This window comes from Leptidea sinapis, chromosome 5 (genome assembly GCF_905404315.1).
Source record: "Leptidea sinapis chromosome 5, ilLepSina1.1, whole genome shotgun sequence".
Taxonomy (NCBI): domain Eukaryota; kingdom Metazoa; phylum Arthropoda; class Insecta; order Lepidoptera; family Pieridae; genus Leptidea; species Leptidea sinapis.
Window position 1 is genome coordinate 4,328,184 of NC_066269.1, and position 23,890 is coordinate 4,352,073.

General features: G+C 35.3%; 1 protein-coding gene across 3 annotated transcripts in view; it reads right to left on the reverse strand.

Moving 5' to 3' along the window:
* The window catches only part of LOC126964529 (innexin shaking-B), a 222,763-nt gene extending 201,120 nt beyond the window's left edge, over window positions 1-21,643 (reverse strand). Inside the window, exon 1 of one of the 3 annotated variants that reach the window (XM_050807709.1) lies at window positions 21,478-21,643. The gene's annotated coding sequence lies outside the window, so the exon portion shown is untranslated. Of the gene's footprint in view, window positions 1-20,952; window positions 21,392-21,477 lie in introns of those variants that run through there. The other 2 variants (XM_050807708.1, XM_050807707.1) reach the window with 2 other exon arrangements.
* Window positions 21,644-23,890: the final 2,247 nt, after the last annotated feature.

The window sequence follows — 23,890 nt, forward strand, 5'->3', positions numbered from 1 at the left end:
ACGCTATCCATTGGTCTGTACAGCGCGAAAATCGGTGCTGTATTTTTTGAGTTTATCGCTAACAGACAGACGGAGCGAAGGACTTTGTTGTATAGTATGTAGTGAACAAGCTTAGCAATTAGACGATAGTTCTCATTTGGAACCAGATACACACATTTGTTGGATCTGTAGTATCGCTCCACTGAAGTAAAGGATAGTTATATGATAAAAATATAACGCAAGTAAGCTGTCTGAAAATATTTATGTTATAAAAAAAAAAAAAAACAAAAAAACAGACGACTTCAAAAACACTATTCCAACACAATAGATATATTATGCACTAAACGTTACTTTTGGAATCAGCGTCCTCGCTCCGCGGCCCCGCTCTCGCCTCTGGTCTCCTCAATCCCGCGTGCGACTCAAGCACATCTCACCTACAACTATGTATAGGTATGTAGTTACAAACCTACCTTGGCTGGCACCGACTCACCTTTTTTGAAGTCGGTTAAAAACGGAATACCCTTATTCAAACGTTAATTTATGTGAGCTAATCTTAATGCCTAAGTATGCCAATTAATTCAGAAATAAGTTTGACTATTTTCTGAATATTTATAGTTATTAGGATGGCAGGAATTAAAAAAGGTAGGTCTATATCACTGTCATGTTCATGTATCAAAATAAGGATAGTGATTTTTATTACGAACGTGGTAGCGTAGGGTTTTGTCTATGACAGTCTTGTTTATTTCCGATCGATTTATTAATCAAATATTAGCGTATTTGTGAGAGTGTGCTTGTGTTGATTGACAAGTCGTAAACAGTCAGCCACGCTTGACATTAGCTCTTTCGTATTTTAAAAATTAAACGTCTAGATAAAGCACACTTTGACATTTTTTTTTTATGATATTAAGGTCTTTCATCTTATGGTAATTGATGTGCCCTGCCCATTACAATGCAATGCTGCTCAGGGTCTTTCGCTCAGGAAACCCAATAATTCTGAGCGGCACTACAAGTGCGCTCGTCACCTTGAGTCATAAGATATGAAGTCTCATTTGCGCAGTAATTTCACAGTTACGGCGCCCTTCAGACCGAAACAGAGTAATGTTTACATATTACTGCTTCACGGCAGAAATTGGCGCCGTTGTGGTACCCATAGTAGTACCCATACCCAGCATCCTGTGCAATGGAGCCTTCCACTGGTAAATTATTTCGCCGTCTGGTCATCTATACGGTAGTTTATTGTAAGAGCTCAAATTACCAATTTGTGTAATTAATCCCAGAAATGAGGGTTATCACTTTTAAAAAAAATTGTTTAGATTTGAAAGAGCAAAATCTCAAGTCAATTTCCTAATATGCAATTATTGGGGTTGTGCAGATTATCAACTGTAAAATAGATCCAGTAGATAAAGCCACAACCTGAGAGTTGAATAAAGACATATCATGATTTATGAACTTTACGTCACACGAACGGTTGGCTCAGTGGAAGAGCGCTCGCATGAAACGCAAGAAGTCGCGTGTTCGAGTCCCGCATCGTTCATTTAATTTGTGTAATTATCCCAGGTTATCACTTTAAAAAAAATAACAAATTTGTTATACAAATGATTTTCAGTTTTCTTTAGTGTTAATTCCGCCAATATTTGTTTTTAAACAATTCGTCACGTGTTTCGCCTCTACACGAGGCTTCCTCAGGACGTGTTGTCTCGCCAAAATCTGGCACGAGACTCAGAGACGAGAAAAGAAGAAAGAAAAGAAAACTTAAATCATTTGTATTATTATGGATTTCCGCAAAGTAACGCCTACTTCAATATTTTTTTTAACAAATTTGTTATTGTAAGTACATACATGATTGTAACCCATAACGTCTCGAAAGTCAGACAATCCACAACCGCAAATAAACATTTGAATGGATCTGAGCAAATAAGTCTCCCCAATGAATGAAACTCGTCATTTCCGGTTTTATAACGCCCATAAAAATATACGACGCAATAAATTTTGATACTTAATTACCGCTACAGTTCATAAAGTGTGCTTATTCAATACTTGGTATCTCATTTACATTTTTTTAGCTTTTCAAATTAGCCTTTTCGTGTTTTACCAAACCTTATAGAACGGGTGGTATAGAAATTACTTGATAGGATAGCGGTATTTCTATTTAATATAAATATATGCTCTAATAATAATATAATATCATGAAGCTTTGTAGGACCTTAGAATTTTATCCGGCACATGCAAGGCATTCTACAACGAATTGGCGTGGGAAAAGATTGTCGGAATACTTGCGTACGGCATACACATTACCAGGATCACAGGAATGGGAAGAGCTTCCTTTTGAAGCAAAGTTTACTCAGAGGGGTGTGTTTTTTTATGGAAAAGGAGGACAAACAAGCGTACGGGTCACCTGGTGTTAAATGATAACGGCCGCCCACATTCTCTTGCAACACCAGATGAGTCACAGGAGCGTTGCCGGCCTTTAAGGAAGCTGAGTGGCGCTTTTTTTGAAGGTACCAATGTCGTATTGTCCCGGAAACACCGCACAAGGAAATTCATTCCACAGCTTTGTAGTACGTGTAAGAAGGCTCCTTGAATACCGCACTGTGGAGGACCGCCACACATCCAGGTGGTGGGGATGATATCCTAACTTGTGGCGTGTCGTGCGAAGATGGAATTCTGCCGCAGGAATCAAGTTAAACAGCTCTTCGGAACACTCCTCGTGATAAATGCGGTAGTAGACACACAATGAAGCGACGTCTTTACGCAATAACAAGTGATCCAGCCATCTTAAGTCATACATACATTTGAAGTGACTAAATAATTTCAAGATTACTTTTGAAAAAAGAAGATTGGCTATCGCTATATCCTTGGCGCCATTTTTTTACATCAAATTCGCTCTGACCAATGGCGTGGCTTTTCAACTATTTAAATATCCCAGAACTTATTTCACTTTCACAAAATTAATTTCTTGCTCAAAATAAAATGATCATTACAAATATTGACGTAACTGTCACAGAAAATAAATTACATTAAATATTGTTGACACTGACAGGTGGACATGGTGAAGATGTACATAAAAGGCGATGTCTCCCATCTCTCTAGCTACGATAGAAATCCCAGCGGATACTCCATAGGGAGTGCCGCTTGCGCCTCTCTCTCCCCAAGAGAAGGTTGCCTTCGACGAAGGCTTAGAGGGCACTTGCCCAAAGACTACCTCAGGTGCTGTTAAGTCGGTAGGCACTTAGGTTTAACGTGAGTCCCACATAACTAACGCAGACTTAGGCTGGGTTGGTATGCATGAGCATTCACCACCTCCCTCCCGTCGATATCCCGGAGGGTAGCCCTCTGCCTTTGTATGGGCGCAAAAAAAAATGAAAGGCGTCGACACACTTCCGCTGCTACTGTTGACGAGGTAGAGCATTTCTCTGCCCGATTACTGTTCGAATATTAGCCACTGTGTTATTCGTAATCTATTCTTAGAAGCTTAGCAAATTGTTCTATTTAATTCCACAGTTAATTATTTATGTTGTTTGCGAATTTTTAGAACGGTGGTATTAAAATTTGTTATAAAAAAGCGGCCAAGTGCTAGTCGGACTCGCCCATGAAGGGTTCCGTAGCAGCAAGTTACATAATATTAAAGTTATATAGAAAGGAAAATGATATTAAATTATTGAAATGGAAAATGAGCTCGTTCAAACCAATTTTTGCTGGAAGTTTTCATGGTATTGTACTTGATATTTTTTTTAGTTGTATCATTCTCTTATTTTAGAAGTTACAGGGGGGGGGGGGGGGGCACAATTTACCCCTTTGAGAGTGTCTCTCGGGTAAACTATTGAGTTTAGAAAAACCATATCATCATCAACCATCCATCCAAGACCATCCATCCTATCTCAATAATTTTTTGAGTTTCAGTTCTAAGTTTGAGGAACCCCCAAAATTAATGGTTTTTGTTTCTATTTTTGTGTGAAAATGTTGATCCGGTTCCACAGAATACATCTACTTACCAAGTTTCAACAGTATCGTTCTTATAGTTTTCGAAAAAAGTGGCAGAGACATACACCGACAGACAGACAGACATGATGAATTTATAAGGGTTCCGTTTTTTGGCATTTGGCTACGGGACCCAAAAAAAAACCCTTTTGATCTTGTGTCCTAGAATATATTATTTAAAATAGGTAAAGAACATTTGCATTAAATTTATATTTGGTATCTGGCAACAGTAAGCTTCGGGCCGCTGTAAGCCGAGGTCAGCTGCGACAGACAATGGCGTCACGCCCAGCTTCACCAGAATCAGAAGTGGGCTACATCCGAGCTTGAATCGAAACGGAATCTCTCGAACTAGACAAAATATCATTTGTTGAATTTACGTTATGTTTTAATTTGAAACGAGAGCCTGTGTTATATTCAAATAGCGCTCCCTAGGGAACTCTTAAAAATTTTGTCGGGATAAAATGAACCCGTCATACCTTTTACATCGGACAAACACACATTGGCAAATATATTAAAAACAAACTTCTTAGGTCCTTATAAATAAACTTGGTATAAGGTTATACCTAAGAATATGCAAAATGTTTACAAATATACATTTTGCTTATGGTTGGTTTATTCGGACGTATAACGTTCCCCGCGTTTATTTCCTAGGCTGCTTGACATTCGGAAAACTTCTGATATTATATATAACTAACTGACCCAGCAAACGTTGTATTGCCGATATTAAAATCGCGATACAAAAGAAACTGTTGATCGTAGAAGGGTGATAATTTGAAGTTGTATGTATTTTTTAATGCTGACTCATAATCAAACAAATTAAAAAAAAATCTCAATAAAATTAAAAAAAAAAATTCGTTAGATTACATTTAGGGGGATGAAAAATAGATGTTGTCCGATTCTCAGACCTACCCAATATGCACTCAAAATTTCATAACGGCGCCTATTTCTGCCGTGAAGTAGTAATGTGTAAACATTACTATGTTTCGGTCTGAAGAGCGACGTAGCTAGTGAAATTACTGGGGAAATGAGACTTAAGATCTTATGTGTCTCAAGGTGACGAGCGCAATTGTAGTGCCACTCAGAATTTTTGGGTTTTTCAAGAATCCTGAGTGGCACTGCATTGTAATGGGTAGGGCGTATCAATTACGATCAGCTGAACGTCCTCCTGATATCGTCCCTTATTTTCATAAAAAAGTTTGCTTTTAGGAAATTAAAAAAAATGCTAGAACATTTATACAATCACGAAAACGAAGAGAAGTTATCATCTAGATTATTTCTGATGGAACGGAAGCAGAAACATGAAAGTTTTGAAATGTTTAGTAACAATTTTTGTACAAAATTTGTTCGTGTCCCTAAATATACACTGTGAGTCTACATTTCGATTTAATTAAAACTTGATTGAATTCACGGAAAAGGAGTTTTATCATCAAAAGTTTGTTAAGTGCTGTGTTTGTCAACTTCTATTCTGATATTATCTGATACTTAATGTTTCTTTATTTTAATGCATGGTAGGAATGATTATGTATCTAAACAGAACCCAGATCCAGTTGTAAGGAAATTTCATTTGTAACCACGGACTAGTAGAGAAATAAGGACTCCGTGACACCTAACATAACAGTGTAGCACAAAAACAAGCCGATTAACGTGTAAATACATAGCCCCACGCACACACACACACTACTACAGGCCGATAGGCGTCCATTATGAGAATTGTCATCGTCTGTCACAGATCAGTTTGCGTCTCAAAAAAATATTTTAAAAATGCCGTCGTACATTGTGCAAAAGTGTAAAACAATAACATAAAAGTATTTGTGGATATATGAGGAGAAAAAATTGTGTAACTGGTATAAGCATACGGTATATAGGTATACACTAGCATAAGGGTGCTTCACTTGCTAATATCACGGCGTGGAGTTCTTCTTTTTTTTACTAGTCCGTGTTTGTAACATGTATTTATATTTATTTATGAATAGATTATGATTTATTAAAGGGAGGTGATCAAGATAAATCTTTCCAAATTTCACTGGTAGGTCTTGGCAAGTATCACGTAATTATTTTTCAAGCAGAAAATGCTTTAAAAAGTGCACGAGTCTCCATGGACTGGATTAGAATAAATGTATTCTTGTTGTGAATTGAAATTACAATAGTCTTTGCTAGTGTTCAATAAAAATAAAAGAACAAGTTGTGTTATTGTTTTATTTTTCTCAATAATCCAACACGCTTACAGCCAAAACATAGATTTTGATTCGCGTGAGATATGGAGTTGAGGAAATTTTACGATATCTCACAAAGAAGGGGGTCAAAAAATTCCCTAAAATGCCTTACGTAATTAATGGACGCCCCCTAAGTACCTTAACATTGATCTACAAAGAAGTGTAGTAAGTATTAGCTAGTCATTTTACCAGGGAGGCACCTTTGCATAGGCTGCTGGCTAGATTATAGGTTCCACAACGTCGCCTATTTCTGCCGTGAAGCAGTAATAAGCATTACTTCTTTCGGTCTGAAGGGCACCCTAGCTAGTAAAATTACTAATGGGCAAATGAGGCTTAACATCTTATGTCTCAAGGTGTCAAACGCCTTTGTAATGCCGCTCTGAATTTTAGCGTGTTTCAAGAATCCTGAGCATCGCACAGCCACTTTGTGGAATCAACTACTTCCCGAACAGATACGACTTAGGGACCTTCAAGAAAAAAGCATACTCCCACCTTAAAGGCCGGCAACGCATTTCGTGACCTCGCCTCTCCCCATCCCGTGAGCCTCTTGCCCATTTGCCCCCTCTCATAGAATAAAAGAAATAAAAAGATCTACCTTGTAATGGATAGGGCGTATCAATTACCATCAGCTGAAAGTCCTGCTCGTTTCGTCCCTTATTGTCGTAAAAAAGCATTTAATACATTAATAAATAAACTAAGCTCTACAAAAAAACACGAATAAGTTTTACGTACTACGTAAAACTCTGGTAACAAAATGTCTTCTATCAGTAATGTCGGGAATCGGGATATTCGTCCCGTTACAACGATCAGCATTCCCTTATCTTAACTGAGGGTAGGTTAATATTCGCTTAACGATAATTTACTGACGTCCTATATTTTCTGCTTTGTTACAAACTTTTCTACAGATTCTTCTCAGCAGAGAAACAATAAAATCATTAGGCCGGATTCAAAATTAAATTATTCCTGCTTGTATTCATATTTTATAATGCTAAGTTTGGAATACCAATACATAATAATTTGTGTCAATCAAAAGATAATAGGGTTTAAAGTATTAAATTGACATTGACATAACTATAATTTACAAACTTTCATCGTTAGAGATTTTGGAGGGAATTTTTTTTCACATGGTTTCTATGAAGTTCATCTTATAAAAAATGTGCAACATTTAAGTATTGACTTTCAGTTGTGTTTTTTTTTATTCAGTTTAGACAAAAAAGATAGATACTTTGAAAATTCAAGCGATTTTTGAATACGAGTACCGACGCGGCAGAAACAGCTCGCAATATCAATGTTGCGTTTGGAGAGGGGACTGCTAATAAACGCACCGTGAAATTTTGGATTATGCGCCTTTATCATGGTAACTTTAAGTTGAAGAATGAACCACGTGGAAGACCGCCCAAGATCACACACAGGTGAATAACAATGAATTGAAAGAGATGATGAAAGCCAATCCGATCAAAATTACCCAAGAATTAGTGGCAGGGTTTAACGTTACCTTACCAACAATATTGATTCATTTGAGTCAAATGAATAATATGAAAAATGGTTGCCTCATTATTTTACTAATCTGCAGAAAGAAACGCATTTTGAAACTTGTGTTGCCTTGTTCAATCGATACAGAAATAAAGGAATATTGGATCGAATAGTTACATGCGATGAAAAATGGATACTTTTGCGATAACCGTAAGCGAAAATGAAATAGCTGACCCCAGGTCGAACGCCGCAACAGTGTCCTAAAGCAAAGCTTACCAATAAAAAAATAATGGTATATGTTTGGTGGTCTCAGCATGGTGTTTATTCACTATAGCTTTCTCCGATCTGGTCAAGTAATAACGGCAAATATCTACTGTTCCGAACTCCGAACAATGATAGCAAAACTAGCAGTGAAACAGCCCTGTTTCGATCTGAAGGGCGCCGTAGCTTATGAAATTGCATTGTAATGCGCAGATAGTGTCAATATAAAAAAAAACGGTTTTATTGTTTTTTTGTATATATAGCTGTGCTATTTAGTTCTTTTTAGATTATCAGTTTGATTTATTTTAGCCATTTTAGTCTTATAATGTCTGTCGGGTCAGCTAGTAATAAAACAATAGTTATTTACGCAACTGTTGTGTAGTAAGGGGTATTAAAACACGAATGTGGATATATATCACGAGGCGAAGCCGAGTGTGACAATAGTATCACATGAGTGTTTTAAAAACTTATTATCAACAGTTGCATACAAGACTTTATCTACACCCATAATATGAATCCTCTAAAAGATTCTGAAACAGTTAGTCCGAGTAGTAACCTAATATCATCCATTACTGATTATATACAAATAATGTAAGTATTAATGAAAAAAATATTTATTTGAGTAGTAATTTACAGTTTGTGTAGTGCAATAATTAAAATTCGCTTGAATATTATGTTCTTTTGCAGCGTTTAAAATGAATCGCTCATTTTTTGTAAACAAAACAATTAAAATATCGAAGATTTTTCTTCGATATTTTAATTGTTTTGTGGCGGGGATTCGTATAACCTACTTTTTTTTACGGCGCGCGACGTTCTGGTAGTGTGGAACGAGCGCCGTTCTCTTTTTTGAAATTCATACAGATACCACGCATCGTCCAATAAGAATGTGGCTGTCTGTTCAAACTCTTTGAGCATGAAGGGATTGAAAAAAAAATAGGAGTGTTGTTATGAAATTCAGTACAACATTACAACACTCGTTTGGATCACCCAAACGAGTGATCCAAACGAGTAATGGTTATTAGAACATTGGGTGTTTTAATGTTGGCAATAAGCTAACTGTTTCAGAATCTTTAATAGAGGATTTAAGGCATCGGTGTAGATAAATGATCAAACCAAACCGCACATCTATAATGTAAATCAAAACAGAACAAGCGACGCAGCATCTAATGAGTTAATGAGTCAGCTGAGTGTCGTTAACTCGACTCAGACAAGTGTCGTAAAAACTTTGTTCACGTCCTAAGGAATTAATGAGGTTTGTCTTCTCGAATACGTCGTAGTACGTGTTATATTTCTTAATTAATTGATAGGACATTGCATTTCGTAGTGTGTTTGAAAAAATGGTCAAATGTGCAATTTTTAACTTTTTTTTTTATGAAAATAAGGGACAAGACGAGCAGGATGTTCAGCTGATGGTAATTGATACGCCCTGCCCATTACAATGCAGTGCCGCAGGATTCTTGAAACCCCCAAAAATTCTGAGCGGCACTACAACTGCGCTCGTCACCTTCAGACAAGATGTTAAGTCTCATTTGCCCAGTAATTTCACTAGCTACGGCGCCCTTCAAACCGAAACACATTACTGCTTCACGGCAGAAATAGGCGCCGTTGTAGAACCCGTAATCTAGCCGGCATCCTGTGCAAAGGAGCCTCCCACTGGTAAAACTTACACAAGTTAGTCAAAACTTTTGAGTAATTTTGGTGCATCATTTTACATACATTGTACTTTTTTTAATTAATGCTCAACTCTTCCGGAGAGTTGGTAGAATCTTTGACATTCATAAGTGTCATTTTGGCCTTATTGAATGAATTCGGCGGCAGGAATCTGGTGAAACAGCTTTTTGGAACACTCCCCGTGATAAATGATAATAATTACTACATATTGGGAGTAATAAACTTAATTTGTATTTAACCGGAGATAATCATACATGAATGCTACGGTTACTAAATTTAATAATAATAATATTTTATCTAGCGCCATGCTAAGCATAACCTATAATTTACCCTTGCTTCCCCGGGGCATAAAAATAATAGAGAAGGCCCAAAGGTGTCGTAAGAGGCAACTTAGAGCATTTACCGGTTCCTTTGCAGGATGCCGGCTATATTATGGGTATCACAACGGCGCTTTTTTCTGCCGTGAAGCAGTAATGTGTAAGCATTTTTGTGCTTCGCTCTGTGGTCTGTGTGGTATTTGGGACGTGAAGATTTTCCCGAACGCTGCCCATCCGAGTTGGATTCGAAAAGTGACCTCTTTCGTGAATGGACTTGTCTAACTGGAATATTTGTCAAAGTTAGACGTACTCATCAACAATTTCGAGAGTACAACTCCCAAGTTTAATGGTAGTAGATGCGACATGTACATTACACACGACCTTCGTCTTGTCCATGTTCATTTTGAGACCTACTTCATGGGAAGCTATTTCGAGGCCATCAGAATCAGAATCAGAATATCTTTATTCAATAAAATCTCGAGGATCACATTGAATCGTCACAAGATAAATTATTCTAATATACAAAAATACAGACGACACGATATTAATCGCGGACAGTCTTGAGGGCCTTCAAAGACTAGTCAACTTCGTAGCTTCCGTCAGTGCTGAGTATGGTATTAACATAAACACCAAAAAGACGAAGTACATGGTAATAAGCCGTATACCTGAGCTTACCACTTCTTTATCCCTCAATGGTCAAAGTCTTGAAAGGGTTGCCAAGTTCAGATATCTAGGCACAATGGTTGACGACTCAGGAGATCACAGCCTCGAAATACGATGCAGAATAGAGCAAGCACGCGACGCCTTTTCAAAAATCAAAAAGTACTTTGTGACCGGAACCTAAACATCTCTCTTCGTATACGCATAGCGCGGTGCTATGTCTTTTCTGTACTCCTATACGGCGTAGAAGCTTGGACGCTGACAGAAGTTATGACAAAAAAACTGGAAGCGTTCGAGATGTGGGTGTAGAGACGTATGCTGAGAATTTCTTGGACAGAGCGCGTACGGAATAGCATCGTGTTAGAGAGAATGGGAAAGGCTACAGAAATACTTACGTCTATTAAGGAACGAAAGTTAGAATATTTTGGACATGTGATGCGTAATGCCACGAAATATGAACTCCTTCAACTAATCACGTAAGGGGAAGTGGCAGGCAGGAGGAGGCCTGGCCGCAGAAGGATATCGTGGCTTAAAAACTTGCGCTAATGGTTTGGGAAGAGCACAAGATCTTTATTTAAAATTGAAAAAAGAAATTGCCCTAATGATTGCCAACCTTCGCAAGGAGATGGTACGTTAAGAAGAAGAAGACAAAAATACAAAGTTGTATCCATAATTATACTATTGCACTATATTATACAAAAACTAGTCATAGCTCTTTACCGGTTTACAAGAACCTAAGGTATTGTCAAGCTGTCATTGCGAGATGGAGCGACATCTGGCCAGGCTATTTTGGCATTTATAAAATCATCTATTCTATAATAGGCTTCCTCAATTAAATATTTTTTAATATAAGATTTGAAATGACGAATTGATAGCTCTGTCACTTTTGATGGGAGTTTGTTATAGAAATGCACAGAGTTTCCCTTGAAAGAATCGTTAAGTTTTTGTAGTCGGTATCTTGGAATCAACAATTTATTCATTCAATTTATCATTTCTTTTCAGCCATCGATATGGGCTATATGATTCGTCAATTAGTTATATTGAGATAGTAATTCGTGTCGTATTTATGTACCCAACACATTCACAGCACCATCATGGTATGGTAAAGTGTAGTGGACACACTCCTTTAAGTTAAACACAATTTGAGCTAAAGCGTTATTAAATTACTTCCCTGTATAACATTATAAGTATCACCGATGCGCAAGGAACCCTAAAAAGTGACGATAAGATTATCGGATTATGTGATTAGAACGCAACTATTATAGACGTGTCTAGCTGAATTGACGTTGTTGAGTAGACCTGAGATTTAAATAATCGCGTACTGAAACAGACATGACGACCCAAATAGCCCAGTGGTTAGTGATCCTGTCTGCTGAGCTAGAGGTCCTTGGTTCGAATCGAAATATGTATACGGATGTTTGTTTCCGAGTCATGTATGTTTATAAGTATTTGCGTATGTTTGAGTATGTATATTGTATTAAATATATCGTTTTCTTGTAATAAAATATGTCGATCTAATTTATAACATTCTCGTGCGGGGACACGTTTTGCTACCAAATTCCTCCGAAACGGCCTAACCGATTCGTATGAATATTTGTGCACATATCGGGTAACATCTATTAGGATATTTTCATATTCCTAATTGGTAAGGGTGACCCACCTCAAAACATTTTTTTTGACAATTTTTATTGTATTATGATTCAGCATTAAAAATACATACATTCAAATTTTCACCCGTCTACGATCAACACCTATTTTTGTATCGCGATTTCTATATTATTCTGTTCCATTCACAAATCAGCTATAGGGTTGCTATTATTTTTACGCCCCGGGAAAACACAGGGCAAAAGAGATTATCTTTGGAAAGAGTACTATTATTCTAGTAGTTTGTATCTCTTCCGACCCGTACGAATTTGTAGCGTAGTGCTTAATTTTGTCTCTAATTAAAATGGCGGAGCTGCCATGAGCTTTGCCATCTGGGTGCATTGTGTGGTACAACTTATAATTTGGGATTCTAAATTAGCTTCTTACTGTGAAGTGTGTTTCCGACACCAATAAGATGGCAATCGAATACAATAATTGTAGTACGATATATATGTATATAAGAGACGGAATAGATGAAGACAATGAAACCGTTTTGAAACAATTTAGTGTCCATTAGTCTCCTGACAAATTGGACCGCTTTGTAATTTTAGGCCATTATTGTTCTGTGTTTTAACGGATATTCAAAAAATTCTATTGGTGTCGTGATGTGTATTACATTGTGTTGTTACTTAAAGCACCACTCCAACTAAAGAATTATTTCAAAGATAAATACTTATTCTTCAATACTACTTTCGTGATGTTTATTTTCATAGAACATATGCATCAAAATACTAAATATTACATTTTATATACGCAATAAACACTCTATTTTAAAAAATTATATTAATTAAAAAAATATGTGTTAGATAATAAAATATTGTATACGCGAATAAGACGACGTTAATCAATATTTATCATAGAGATTGACCAAAAGCAAAATACTACACACTTCACCAACTCACTCACACATCTGTAGAACTAGCACACATGAACATTTCGAGTTCAGTCTCGCCGTAAAGAGGAGAGTTTTTGTCTATTACGCTGGTATACTAAGTTTATGGTTTTATTATGAAACCACAGAACCCATACTGACAGGAGTAAAGAACAAATTAGTCCTGTCTAAATCAACAGAGCCTTTGAATGAAATGTCTACTTCTTTTGTTCAAGCTACGTCCGTTAGCGCTAGAGCTGCTGAATCGACTGAAGAAACTGCGAACGCAATTATTGTATCGGTTTCAGTTTCAGTATCGTGGGACTACCATTATGGCTACCGATTTGCTATCACCATCATTTCAGCCGAAAGACGTCCACTGCTGGACAAAGGCCTCCCCCAAAGATTGATCGAAGAGCGATCTTGACCAGTCGGTCCATCTTGGGCCTGCCAACAATGCGTCTTCCGGTACGTGGTCGCCATTCAAGGACTTTACAGCCCCACCGGCCATCTGTCCGTCGAACTATGTGCCCTGACTACTGCCACTTCAGTTTCGCAACCATCTGCCCAGATAGACCTATGTCGGTGATTATGGTTGTCCTACGGATGTCCTCATTTCTGATTCAATCTCGCAGGAAAACCCTGAGCATAGCCCTCTCCATTGCTCTCTGAGCGACCATGACTTACAGGTGACGCCCGTTCACGAGTATAACGCATGGACCAGCCAAAACCTCCCTCAAACATATTTTAGGGAAAGGATGACCTACTCTACGACATCACCACATGTAGTGACACAAAGAAAACTCTCAACTACACTTACATATATATAGCAATCGCAGAGAGCCTTTGGAGTTACAGAAAACTTGTAACAAATATTCGAGTATAAAAGTTTTCATTCCCGACATTAATTCAAAATGGTGAGAGATTTTAGGTTAGTGGAGTGACGACAATAGAGATCCACTGAAGTTTAAATTAAAGTTTTAGAATCCAATTCTTTGGAGTATTCAGCGCGCATTGATGTAAATATATCTGGGGGACCTTGTGGGAGTTTATTAGTTATCATGCTTTCTGTTGAGGTTGTTTGTAGATGAAAGGAAGAATAAGACAACCTATTCATTGTACCTGAGATCATTAAATCAAATCAAAACAAATACATTTATTTCATAGGTAAATCATATTACACTTAACAAATTGTTGTGTTTCAAAGTGATACCCCTCATTTATATCCCTTATATGCGAAAACTGTCAATGGTAAATAGATGTATACTTTTTAAACCTATTTATGTCATGTAATACTGTTTGTAAATTTATCACATAAATCAAATTTGAAAACTAAATTTAAATGAACTTTTAGAATGCAGAAAGGTAGATCAAGCCACAACCTGAGAGTGGCTCGAACTCGAACACTCGAACGGTTGGCTCAGTTGGAAAGAGCACTCGCACTTAACGCGAGAGGTCGCGGGTTCGATCTTACTTATATTTCAATAACCTATCGACATAAGGCATTGGACTATAACTGTATTGGACATAACTATGGATAGATAAGATCTTGTCATTAAACGGTGACAGCAATGTATCAGTTACTAGAGATACGTTATTGAAAACGGCCGATAGACGTATAAATTGTCTAAGGATTGCACTTCGTAATTGTCGATGGAATTATTGTGGAATATTTAGATTTACATTCACCTGGTCATATATAATACCGACTTGCTGAAGAGTCATAAAATATATCAGTCATTTTTCAAAATTGTCATTTAAATGAACTATTTTCATTTTTTTCTATATCTATCTATTCTACTATAGTCAAACTGTATACAAATGATATTATACAAATGATTTAAGTTTTTTTTAGTGTTAATCCCGCCAGTATTTGTTTTTAAACAATTCGACACGTGTTTCGCCTCTACACGAGGCATCCTCAGGACGACACTAAAGAAAACTTAAATCATTTGTATAATTATGGACTTCCGCAAAGTAACGCCTACTTCAATATATATTTTTTTTAATACATATATTTATTTGCAAAAAAATATAGTATACAATGGTGTTAAAATATTATAATAATAAGCTTATATGTGCACTATTTCTAGCATGCAAATATTTAACTTAACACTATAAAAATTATAAGCATTTATCCAACTATATAGCTTATTCTTAAATAATCTAGAATTTAACCCCTCATTCATAATGGTCCGCTAACTTTAAACAGCCGCTAACGAGTGTTTTTTCTCATTCTGACTTAGGTCAATAGAAGAAGACAGAGTGAGAATTAGCAATGCTTTAAGTTAAGGTATCAGACTATTATGAATAAATGCTACTCGGTAACTTATTATAAACACGAACACAATTACAAACACAACTTTTATTATATTTAGTAATTTTGGGAACATCATGTATAACGAGTCTTTGTAGGTGATAAGAGGAAAACTTTCGGAGCTGAACAAAAAAATTGTCCGCAATTAAAATCCACTAAAGTAAAATCGCACTTGGATGTATAATTATTGTAAATTGGAATGATTATTAAAGAAATAACGATAAAGTTATAGTTGATTGTTGCGTGGGTTATAATTGGGTAATTAGGAATAGTTGTTACAATTTATGTTACACCTGTTTAAAAAGTAATCAAATATTTCGAAATCCCGCCAAACATGTCCGCTGGGACAGGCGAGCGTCTAATGATGTCAACTGAATTTCAACATCATGAAAGATTTTATGTATTCTAGTTTGATTCTAATATATATAGACTTACTAGCTGCCCCGACTGTATATTATATTTGTTAAAATACTGTTTCATAGGTATTTACCAATAATATTTCAAAACATCAATAATTATTTCGTAAGAAATGCTCCCTGTTGTTATACACACACACACACAGGAATTGTTTCACAGCGCAGCTGTCAAACAATGCGTCACTAAATTCTTTCATAGAAAATAGATCCATACAAACAAATATTGATAATAATTATGGGTCTAAAATCGAAATAAAAACTATCCTATCTCTCAAGATGGACCAAACTGCACCATGAAGTAATCCCCATTAAAATCCGTTCATTAGTTTAGGAGTCCATCGCGGACAAACAACGTGTCACGTAATTTATATATATTAAGATTATGACAACAGATACATAATAGCTTTAAGGGTAAATGTATACACTCTAATTATAATGATCACTGATCAGGCATTATCTTTAAATAAATTTAAATGATTTATTAAAAAATGGCTCCTCCTATTACTCCACAGCTGAATACCTAAGTGATCGGACAGCCTGGGACTAGATTATGATTATTTTATATCAATAGCAATGATAGTACAATATTCTATATTTGATTAAAAGAGAGGAAATATTGAAGAGAAATATTAAAGAATGCTGGGAGAGTTTCTTGCGCCGCTCCTTCTCTCTCAGAGCGCCATTTGATTCCGAAGTGGTAGTAGTGTCTAGTATATTAGAATTGACGTGAAAAGAGTTCTAAAGGAATCAATAAATGCCTTTTATGAAACCTGTAGCCCAGTGGCAGTAGTGAACCTGCCTACTGAGTTAGAGGTCCCGGGTTCGAATCCCGGTATGTTTGATGATGAATGTTTGATTCCGAGTCATAGATGTTTAAATATGTATGTATAAGTAAGAATATTGATATCAAATATATCGTTGTCTTGTACCCATAGTACAGGTTATGCCTTGTTTGGAGCAAGATAGGTATTTGATAAATAAACGGAACAAAACACATTTTCACACACACACACACACACCTATATCTAATATATAAAATTCTCGTGTCATGGTGTTAACCTTTGAACTCCTCCGAAACGGCTTGACCGATTCTCATGAAATTTTGAGTGCATATTGGGTAGGTCTGAGAATCGGACAACATCTAATTTTCATCCCCTTAAATGTTAAGGGTGGTCCACACGAAATTTTTATTTATTATTTTTTTGACATTTTTTTTTTTGTTTGATTATCAGTCAACATTAAAAAATACATACAAATTTTCACCCATCTACGATAAATAGTTACTTTTGTATCGCGATTTTAATATCGGCAATACAACGTTTGCTGGGTCAGCTAGTTATATATAAAATAGTTATTGTTGTCAACATTAGTTCAATAACCACCATTTAATTTAAGTCACTTGCCTTAAAATATGTTCCTGTTTATTTTCTTTGACATTTTTCATTTCAAAACTGGGAAGAGACTGAGGGGGCTATACTAGTTTGGAGGTCGAGGGTAATTTTAAGCTAAATTTTATTTTCTTTTTGCAACAAATAAAGATTTTATTCACAACCTGATGCCGGTGTAAATTTTTTCAAAGACATAAAATACTTAACTACAATAGCTTTAAGGGTAAATTTTAACACTTTTATACCAAAGTCTCAGTCGCAATTCTGAAGTTATTAATAAATAAATTTAAAGGTTTTAAATCTTATGTATCAACTGCAGAATATCTCAGCTATGCTGCAGTAAAGGGCTATTCGCGCTATTTATAATAAGTCCTGAGGAATCATTAAAGGAAAAATTTAAGAAAATAAACATTTTAACTGTAATTACATCTCAATATATTCTCACATAAATGAAAGTGTTCAAAACAGATAATGTATTAGGAAAGTCAAAAATTTATGTAAAAATATTTTATTTGGTTACTATTTCATAGATGAACTTCTAAAAGATACCATAGATTGGGAATGGAGCGACCGCAATCAGGCTATTAATTATAAATTTGATTGTATCAAAATTTTATTTAAAAATAAGAAGAAGCCCGCACAGTTCTTTCTCGTTCTTCTCAGTTCGTAGTTTTTGACTTTCAATAAGTGATTTAATATCCTGTTTTTGTTTCCAAATCTATATAAATAAATCATATAATTATTTATTTGTATAAAATTAAAAATAATTGAATATTTTTTAAAATATTATATAAACCTTGACCTCTATAAATTTCTCTTCGCCCTAAATCAATATTTTTTGAAAATTTAAAACCAAAATTTAATTAATTATATCCTATTTATCCTATAATTATCCTATAATTAAATAATCTTAATATAATATATATAAACCCTGTGTCCTGATGTTTGTTTCCAGTGATCTCATTAACTAATGAACGCATTTTAATGGGGATTACTTCATGGAGTGCAGTTTTGTCCAACTTGAGAGATAGGATAGTTTTTATTTCGATTTGGGACCCATAATTATTTTAATTCCAATATTTGTTTTGTATGACATTATTTCTATGAGATTTTAATTGATTGACAGTTCTGCTGTGAAACAATTTCATTATAACAACAAGGAGCATATTTTAAGAAATAATTCTTGATGTTATGAAATATTGTAGACAAATTCATAAAAAAAAATATTTTATTTATTATGTACAGAACAACGTATTTCGGGTCAGCTAGTATTTTATATATATATAATATCCTATAACAATGAAATATATACGGGTTCGAATCCCGGTAGGTGCAAGCATTTATATGATGAATATGGATGTTTGTTTCCGAGTCATGGATGTTTAAATGTATTTATGTATGTTTATATGAATTTATGTATGTTTAAGTAAGTATATTGTATTAAATATATCATTGTCTTGTAACCCATAACACAGGCTATATATGCTTAACTTGGGGGAAGATAATTTGTGTAAAAAGTGTGTCAATATTATTATTATATACTGGATATATTTCATTGTACTTTCTCGAAAAAAAATCTTTTCGTTTTCATAAATATATCTTCGAAAACATAACATAAAAATAAATAACATTAAATATGTACCTTGTCGCATCACATTCTTAATGTTCCGTGAAAGCTATTTTCTCCTTGAATCAACTGAGGAACCATGTCAAAGGAGAGTAAGTGGAGATTATTTTTACTTCTATGAATTCCCGTTTCCTCGTCTAGCAAGGAATAAAATGGTAGTAGTAGAGCCATAGAACATCTGTATGTACAATTCCGGGTTCGAAGCCCGGTAGGTGCAAATATTTTTATCTATACATATTGAAATAACCGTTTTTTACTACATGTATTTGAATATATATACGGTACACCAAAATAACATGTTTTTGAATTTTTGTCTGTCTGTCTGTTTCAGAGTCATGGATGTTTATATTGTTAGATCATTTATACGTCTATATAGACTATGACAGCTGTGAAAATGCCAAAAAAAATAGAATTTATAAGTGACCTCTATTTTGAGCAATTCACGCATACTAACACAAAGTGTTATAGAAATCGCAATTGTAAGACGTAGCTTGTCACGCACACTAAACTAATATTCCTGGCCTGTTTTTTATGTTGTCTAGCAGAAAGAGGCTCTATTTAGATGTATAAATGATATAAATTTATATGTATTAAATATATCGCTGTCTTGCACCCATAGTACAGGCTATGTCTACTTTGCGGTAGATAATTTGTGTAAAAGTTTTTTTTTATGAAAATCAGGGACGAGACGAGCAGGACGTCCAGATAACCCAAAAATACTGAGAGGCACTACAACTGCACACGTCACATTGAGACATAAGATGTCAAGTCTCATTTGCCCAGTAATTTCACTAGCTATGGCGCCCTTCAGATCGAAACTATAATGCTTACACATTACTGCTTCACGGCACAAATAGGCGCCATTGTGGTACCCATAATCTAGCCGGCATCCTGTGCAAAGGAGCCTCCGACTGGTAAAGTGTGCAAATATTATTATTATATCTAAATTGTAAGAGTATTTTTCGTGATAAAAACGAAGTATAGAGTTCGTCCGGGGCAGTACTACACAACATTGTACAATTTCAACCGTAAAATTTCTATTTGCCTAGTAGTTAAATTAAAAGCATAAAATAATTCCGTCGTCGCACGAAAAAAAATATTGGGCATAAAATTAACAAGATATGTTAAATAATTAATACCTCTAGATAGAGTCTCTTGCTGTTAGACAACCGATAAAAAACAGGCCTGGAGTGATACTTTAGTGTGCGTGAAAAGCTACGTCTTAGCCTCAACTTTTTTCGTCGTTTTCACAGCTGTCTATCTATCTAGACAAATAAAAGATCTGAGCAAGATATAAATATTTCTGAAATATTATTAGGTACCTACTTAATTGTAAATCGAGGCCACAACCCTTAGAATGGCATAAAAATAGGGTCTACTATTGAATTAACGTGAATGAATGAAAATTCTTTATTGCACTAAACATATACAATAAGGTTATCTACAAAATACTTAATAGTTATGCACAATTAGGCGACCTTATCGCTAATCAGCGATCTCTTCCAGGTAACCTTATGGTGTATGAGATTTATTTATAACTTAACGTGCACATGAAGTTCTATCAGATATAAAGCCTAAAAAAAAGTCTTAGAAAGAACAGTAATTTTGATAGTAAAATATAACAATTACAATCATATAACATCTTCAATTTAAAACAATTTATTTCAAATTGAATTGTTACTATAAAAGTTTACTTATTTTCCACATTAAATTACGAATAAGCTATCAATTAAATAATGTCTCAAAATAGAATTTCTCTCTGCAATCGTATTGAAATACTATGCGAATAATATGCGTTGCCTTTGCGTAATTAAATTAGTATCAATACATTCCTACGTACGCATATAGGCATTAAACATACGTTGATTTAAATATAAAGATTAAGCAGATTTTTCTAGCATTTTAATGAATTATATAACAATGTAATGTAATTTTTAATGGCGGTGATATCCACTACAAAGCTCAACCACTGTAATTACAATCCGTCAAAATTATTCATTATCATTCGACCATTAAAATTGTAAAATTTCAAATTTGGAACACGAGATATAATTTCAAATTTTGACAGATCTCAAATACGCTATTCGTATTTCAAATTTAGATTGCAAACTGTCAAAGGAGTCGTCTTGTACTATACCTTACATCATCAATTTTAAGGCCTTTGAAGAGTAACAGGAATACGTCCATTGGTCACAGAATAATTAACACGGGCTACAATTTGTCATAGCACTCACAGAAGATTAATTTTGACACGACACGATTCACAAATAAAGTTGTCACAACACGGTTGCGTCCGGCCACGTGCGCCTAACGCCGTTCACCCGTCATATCTGACGCAAATTTTCACTATTCCAATAAACCAATACTTTAAAATACAATACTAATAATAACAACTAATTCTAGCCATTAATTTAACTAACTCCATGTAGTCTCGCTTTGATCTTTAATGTGGAACTCAACGGTTTTAGCGAATAATTCAACAAAAGTGGGCCAACGTTTATTTTGTTTGTGACACAATTCTGTAGAACGTATTCTTTTAATATCTGATGTTTTATAGTCGCATTTTAGTTAAACATCACATTATAATGAAACGCATGAAAGTAGTCTACGATCATTAATCAATATGTGAGCACATTGTTATCAATATGTAACTTGAACGCACCTGAAGGAAAAGCGCGGGAAGCTCATCTGTCAAACTCACTGTCATCCGAGTTTGGCGCCAAAATAAGTCATTGAATAGATACCGTTCACTCAATCCCATTGTTCTTTGACACAAATCAGGGAGTACGGGTCACTGGGTTTAAAATCACATGTTTCACGGTCATATAATTTTTTTTTAATTGAATTAATATTGGCGCGTTTTGTTGGCGTCGTGTAGGTGTAGACGAACTCGCGGTATGGGCCTGACTGGAAGGCGGAATAGCAGTTAAGTCGTGCGAAATTTTCTGTTACATCGCTTTTCTTTAATCATGTGTCTTGTACCGTTTTGTAAACACTATTTATATCGTAGCGACGTTTTTTTTAATTCTCGAGATATTAACGGCTGTTGCAGTATATTCTGTTGCATCACTGTGTCGTAATAATTATAAAACTAGGTAACTCTTGATTTATCAAATGCTTTCACATAGTGTAGGAAAATTGTAAAGGTAATTCGTTCACGGTAGGCACATATGTTTGTGAATGAAGCTATTAAAATTTTTATTACCGATCTCTTTGAGTACACCTGCTACTGTGTACTGTGCTACAGTGGGAGGCTCCTTTGCACAGGATGCCGGCTAGATTATGGGTACCACAACGGCGCCTATTTCTGCCGTGAAGCAGTAATGTATAGATTACATACATACTGTAATATATTGCATTACTGTGTTTCGGTCTGAAGGGCGCCGTAGCCAGTGAAATTACTGGGCATATGAGACTTAATATCTTGTCTCAAGGTGACAGGCGCAGTTGTAATGCCGCTCAGAATTTTTGGGGGTTTCAAGAATCCTGAGCGGCACTGCATTGTAATGGGCAGGGCGTATCAATTACCATCAGCTGAACGTCCTGCTCGTCTTGTCCCTTATTTTCATTAAAAAAAAAAGAAGGAGGAGGTTCTCAATACGTCGGTATGTTTTTACGTTTGTTAAATCAGAACTTATGACTGGGTGAACCAATTTTGATAATTCTTATTTTATTTGAAAGCTGGTGCTTCCCGTGGTAATCTGGTCCACATCTGACAATGTTATCCATGAAATAACTTTAAACGTCTTATATTTGGTAAAAGTATTTGCGCGACAATTGGACGAATAACTCAATATCGATTCCAAAATTAACAATAATATTTACAAGAATTAGATTGTATAAAAATATGTTATTATTTTTATAATTTTTACTGCATATTATATCTAGTGTTTTGTGTATAGTATTTTTGAAGTCAGTTGTTTTTTTTTTATATAAGAGGAGGCAAATGAAAGCGTGATGAGAAATTATGAGATGCGTTGCCGCCATTTATGCTTTTTTTTTAATAATAAAATTACTTCATTATTTATTATTATTACTTCATTATTTAATTTATACGTCTAGATAGAGTACATTCGCGATTTGTATGACACTTTGTGTTAGTTTGTGTGAATAGCTCAAAATAGAGGTTAGTTCTAAATTCTATTTTTCTTGACGTTTTCACAGCTGTCATAGTCTATCTAGACGTATAAAAGATCTTACGGCCATTTTCAATAACCTATCCACCCTTAGTTTAATTTACTAGAGGTAGACAAATCTATCCTTTAACGCTTACTTACATTTGAATAACCTATCAACGTAAAGCATTGGACTATAACTATACTGGACATAAGTATGGATAGATAAGATCTTGTCATTAAAGGGTGACAATTTATCCGTAACTAGAGATACGTTATTGAAAACGGCCGTTAGTCCACTTACAGTTTCTTGTGTGTGTTAATTCTTTGTAAAGACCTCAAAGCAATGCTCTACGGTCCCCAAGTCGTATCGGTTCGAGAATTACAGTATTCATGCCGACGGTACATTTTTTTTAATGAAAATAAAGGACAAGATGAGCAGGACGTTCAGCTGATGGTAATGCAGTGCCGCTCAGGATTCTTGAAACCCCAAAAATTCTGAGCGTCACTACAACTGCGCTCGTCACCTTGAGACAAGATGTTAAGTCTAATTTGCCCAGTAATTTCACTAGCTACGGCGCCCTTCAGACCGAAACATGGTAATGCTTACACATTACTGCTTCACTTAAACTAAGCTCTTTTGAATAGTCACTATAAATATTAATTTTAAATTACTGAATTTACCATTTTATGTTCGGAATAAGTAGAGCTCGTGAGATAAGGTAGCCTATGTCCTTTTTCAAATTCTAGACTCTCTCTGTAAATAAATTTCATCAAAATCGTTTCAGTGGTTTAGGCGTGAAAGCGTAACAAACAACCTTACGTTAACATTTATAATATTAGTAGGAATTAATAAAAAAAGGTAATGAAGCTTGTTGCGCCATTGTGGTATTCATAATCTAGCCGGCTTCCTGTGCAAAGGAGCCTCCCACTGGTTGTTGTTTGTTATTTTTTTTTATT